This window comes from Spinacia oleracea, chromosome 4, assembly GCF_020520425.1.
Source record: "Spinacia oleracea cultivar Varoflay chromosome 4, BTI_SOV_V1, whole genome shotgun sequence".
In the NCBI taxonomy this organism is placed as follows: domain Eukaryota; kingdom Viridiplantae; phylum Streptophyta; class Magnoliopsida; order Caryophyllales; family Amaranthaceae; genus Spinacia; species Spinacia oleracea.
This window is the reverse complement of record NC_079490.1, coordinates 127,154,782-127,160,290: the sequence shown is the minus strand read 5'-3', so window position 1 is coordinate 127,160,290 and position 5,509 is coordinate 127,154,782. Positions and strand designations below refer to the sequence as shown.

The window sequence follows — 5,509 nt, the reverse complement described above, 5'->3', positions numbered from 1 at the left end:
TAGGACCTAACCTTGCTCTTCCCCTTGGTGAGAAGAGTAGCCGAAGGTGGGGGAATTGTCGATGGTGATGGTGGTTGGCTTGGTGTGCTCTCTAGCTTTTCCAATCTAGAGCTAAGCTTTTCAATGATCCTAGCTTGCTCCATAGCATATACCGACCCTTTACCATCATCATTCCTACCCTTGCCATCATAGTCCCTTACACCAACGTGCCAAGCTTGATAATTTTGGACCACGTCCTCAATTATCTTTTCAATTTGATCCTCGGTCTTGTTCATGATGGGACCACCCGCCCCCGCATCTAGACTCGTCTTGGAGGTTGGGCTCAATCCCAAGTAGAACTTTTGAAGTAACAACCACTTACGGATCCCATGGTGAGGGCACTCCCTTTGGTATTCTTTGAATCGGTCCCAAGCTTCAAAAAGCGATTCATCCCGCTTTTGCTCAAATGATTGAATTTTGTGGCGATATTCCGCCGTCTTGCCATGAGAGTAGAACTTGCTCAAAAATGCGCTAGTCACTTCATTCCAAGTGCGAAGTGAATTTGGCTTGACCTCCTTGTCAAGCCTATCGCTAGCTCGCCCAAGGAGAGAGAAACGGAATAGAGTCAACCGCAAATAGTCCAAAGTCACACCATTGTGTTTGATTGTATCACAATAATGTTCGAATTTCTTTAGGTGCTCGTGTGGTGACTCGTTGCTCTTCCCACAAAAAGGATGGCTTTGAACCAAGTTAATCAAATCGGGTTTGATTTCGAAGTTATTAGCATTGGTTGTGGGAGCTTGGATACCACATATTGCCTCAAATGCTCCTGGTATACCCAAAATCTTAACTGGGAGCGCCATGGTTTCAAAGGTTTGCTCACTCTCTTCTTGTTCCACGCCTACACTCAAGGATTCAAACCGGTTGTGGCTTGATGAGCGAGTTCGGACGCGCCTTAATCTCCTTAGTGTCCTCTCCAATTCAAGGTCAAGAGGGTGGAGAGTCCTTTGACGTGCACGACCCCTATCAAGCATACAAACTCAAAGAAACACGTGAGTATTGCAAAGGGAAAAGAAAGCAAACAAGAATGCAATATTTTTGTAATTTTCTAATGGTAAACTAGTCTCAACAAAACTCAATAACAACGACCGTCCCCCGGCAACGGCGCCATTTTGATAAGGCGATTTTCCGTCGTTGAAAAGAGAACCACCTAATCAAACAAAATTTATAAACTCCTAACTAACCGGCTATATTGACTATAGCAGCAAGCATAGGGATCGTCCCAAAAGAATGAATATGTTTGACTTTTCAATCTAATATGTTTAAAAGCTAATTCGAATGGAAATTGAGTTTTTGTATTAATCTAATGAAAGCAAGAAAATCACGAAATACAAACAACTAAAGAAATTCTAGAGATTTCGGGAATCGGCTATGGAAATTGAATTAAGGGAAGAACAAGGTCAAAACAATCATGATTATGCAAAGACTTGATGCATAGGGGAATGGAATCTAATGACGTGCTCGCCACCTCTCGGATGGAGCAAGTGAAGCATCTAATCTATGGAAGAGCTTTCGCCTAATCCTAAACTAGACAACTTGCATATAGGACCTACTATTCACTTGCATAAAAGAGGTTCACAATATCTTGCCAAACCTAAACTATGCATTCCAATCAATGCTAATTAACTAGCATTTGCAACTACTACTTAATTAGTCATGGAAATCCTATCATCAACTCACATTTAATCACAACATCAATCATGAATTTCCATACAATTTCCCCAAATTCATTCCCAAGGCTTCAACCCTAACCTCTAGACTAAGACTACTAAATTAGCATGATTAACATCAACATTAAACAAAGATTAATCCTGATCATGAAACTAATATAATGAAAGAAACTAATATAATTAAAGAAACTAATTGAATTAACAAAAATCAGAAAATTCAAATATCAAAATTGGGGAAAAATCAAGAACATTCAAAATATGAAACTAATTCTAGAATTCAACAACAAAATCAAAGCAAGAACGAAATTAATGAAGCATTAAAGGAATGAAAGAACAAATCAAAAGAAAAATTAGAATTATACCTTTAATCATTGAAATTGCATCAAACTTGAAGAACAAAATTGAAGAACAAAACTCAAATGAAAGAGAAAAGAAATCTGAAAATTAATGATTGAATTCAACTAAGAATCAAGAACTTGAAGCTAAGAATCCTAATCCTAATCTCTAATCTCTAATCTAATCCCTAATCTACTTCTCTCTCTAGAATTCTAATTCTAAAATCTGAAAATGAAAACTAAAACTAATTACGTAATTTTCGAACTAATGAACTTCGCTGCGATTTATGTTTTTATAACATCAGCCCCGCGCACTTGTGCGATCGAACAATGGGTATGTTCTGTCGCACAAGAGCTCTTCGGTCGCACATCAAAGTATGTTCGTTCGCACATAAAAAATCAGGAGCTTTTGTTTGTAAACTGCAGTTTGTGCGCTCGTGTTGTAGCTATTCTGATGTGCTGTTGCTGTGACTGTTCTGCTGTGAGGTTTCTGTGGTGTGATGCTGAAGGGCTGCTGCCAAGGTACTGCAAGAAAGCTTTGTGGTGAGCACAAGAGATGCTGCAAGGAGCTCGTGCATTGCTGCTCTTGAGTGGCAGCTATAGTGAGGGGGTCGAAAAAGCACGATGCTAATGCGTGACCTTGTCCCTCGTGGGTGTGACGTTTCTTTTTGTCAAATCAAGTGTAATTGGATTTCCTGTGAGTTTACACCCAATTGACTAGTAATATAGGAGTCGCCATTCAGTTTTTAACGACAATGAGAAAAACTGACAAAACCCGGTTATCGTGACATAAAGGGAGTGCAATTATGTTTGTCCACGACGGCCGTAGGTTCCCTTGTGATCCCTGGTGTGGGGATCTCTCAACATACACCCGCAAGGTAGAGATTGAGGGTTCGGGAGACTGTAACTATTGAGAGGAGTACTCGCTCATCGATAACTCCAGAGGCAGGATATCCTTACTAGCTCAGCATAAATAATTGAAGGGACATGCGTTAACTATTAAACTAATCTGAGTTCATTTTAACAAAATGCAACATATAGTACTAGACCGAGCGCGATTATCTGATTTAGATTGTTTTAAGGGACCTAGCATGATAATCCAATTTCCCAACATATTTTCTTTATTAGGCGTGATAGAAAAATCAGATTTAATTAGTTTAACAGTTCATAAAAGGGCGAGGAAAGCAATTAAATCATGGAAAAGGGACACATTACGACGCACCCTTGAGAGGTGCGTCACGGTTCTCAGAAAACTAACCACTTTGACTTTGCTATTTCTTCTTTTATTTAACGAATCTCAAGTTATGAGACAGTATACGTTCTGTTCGATTTATGGATCGATTGCGACAGAACGCGTGATCAGTTTTGCAGCGTGAGGCTTAGGCTTAGGGGTTTACAGTCAATACTCAGAATAATAATTGTGTGTTGTTGTTCCTTTCACGTCGAACTTAGGGCCCTATTTATAGAAAAGAGTTCGTGGAAAGATAGAATTGTAGAACTCTAATCCACGAGGAATTAGGAAAGAACACGTCCCAGGTAATTTCAACGCCCAGGGCTGGGCGCCGACAATTTCGGCGCCCAGAGCAAGGCGTTGAAAATAGGGTCTAGGCCGTTTCTTTGTCAGATTCGGACTCTTAGAATCCGGAGTGTATGAGACTTAATCGAGTCTTTTAGTGCGTATCAATTTTATGACGGAATGCGTCTGGGCCCGTTACGAACTCTAGGCTCGTTATGATTTTAATTAATACGTAACTCTTATTTTTGAATCGTATTAGGAATAGGATTATCTCGCAATTTCTATCTCATTTAGGATTTATGTTGGACTTCAACACCTAATTCTGACAGGTTTCTATCTTTTATGACTTGCCACTTTTAACAACTACCTATTACGGCAGTTACTATTTTTAGCAGGTTTCCATAAATAGCAGGTTCCTATAAATAGCAGTTTTCGGGTGAAATGAAAAGGGTGATTGAGATTCGTTATTTTATAGGAGATGCGTTGTCAAGTGGACATTTATGTTCTCATCATCGAACCTTCCCTTTCGGGAACGGGGACAAAAGTAGGTGTCTACAGTTAGCCCCCACTTTGACTGAGTTTTGGAATAAGACGATGGTCAAAGTATTAGACAGAGTGCGTCACACAAGCCATGGTGACCTGTTTTGCGAGGGTCTCACGAGCCCCCGAGTGATAACATTTGACTTAAGGGTCATCACTTGAAGTGTCGACATATCCCTCACGTGTCATTGGGATTTGTCAACGGATAGTATAGAAACTCCCTCACTTTGTCATTGGAAGTATCTAAAGAGACGTAGAAACTCCCTCACTTTGTCATTGGGAGTAGCTACAGATGTTTTCGAAATCAAAGCTATAAAGTGTAATTCGGCCTGGCCAAGCCCAATCACGAGGTAAAATTGTTTTTAAAGATTCTCATTTTTAGGGTTAGCTAAACGAGAAAACCCCCTTGTTTTTATGGGACGTAAAACGAAGGAAAGTCCAACACATCGTTCTTTTTTGGAAAAACGGAAAACCAATCCTTTAATTTTTGGAAAAAGGGAAAACCAGAAAAAGTTATCGCTGCAGCGACTAAGGACCTGCGCGGTTAGTGACGCAGACCCCGCCAGCTGGAGATGGCGAGCCTGTCCGCTGAGGGTGGACGCCCCGTCCGATAGAAGTGGACGAATCTGTTTTGATGTTTTGAAAATAAGGACCTACGCGGTTTTGTGACGTAGACCCCGCCGGCTGAAGATGGCGAACCTGTCCGCTGAGGGTGGACGCCCCGTCCGATAGAAGTGGACGAATCTGTTTTGAAATTTGTTTGTTGTTTTTTTTTTGAAAATAAGGACCTACGTGGTTTGTGACGTAGACCCCGCCGGCTTAAGATGGCGAGCCTATTTTAAATTATTTTTCGAAAACTGAGGACCTGCGCGGCTAGTGACGCAGACCCCGCCCGTTGAAGGTGGGCGAGCCCATTTTGAATTTCTTACTTTCTTTTCATTTTGCCTATGTAGAAGGGATTTTGTGTTTACAACCTGTTGGTGGGTCGCAATTTTTCCTGATTAAGTGTGTCCTATAAGTGGGCCCACACTGTGTATATTTCTGTTAACGATACCCTATTTTTTTAAAATACCGTTTTTTTCTTTATCCAAACTCGGGACTGTGTATAGCGTAGTCCGGGAACATGATTTTAACCTTGCACACTCTTTGTTGGAGTATATATTTTTTCGCAAGCCCCCAAGCAATCGGGCTCATCGGTCATTTTTTCCAAGAGAGGTACGTAGCTTATAACGTCTTTTAATCATGTCTGGGGTCATGCTCGTATGTGCGAGTGACCTTTATAGTGGTATGCTATTTTGACGAAGTCGTGGAGTGCGACTTCAGTTTCCGGGCGACAAAGTTTATTTTTCAATAATATTCGGTTTAGCTTGGCCCGGATTAATCTTTTGACAAACAAATTTTTTTATTTT

The 5,509-nt window shown here is 40.7% G+C and overlaps 1 pseudogene; it reads left to right on the top strand.

Annotated features, from left to right (window-relative positions):
* The first annotated feature begins 363 nt into the window (after positions 1-363).
* On the top strand, positions 364-464 carry LOC130460254 (uncharacterized; annotated as a pseudogene).
* Positions 465-5,509: the final 5,045 nt, after the last annotated feature.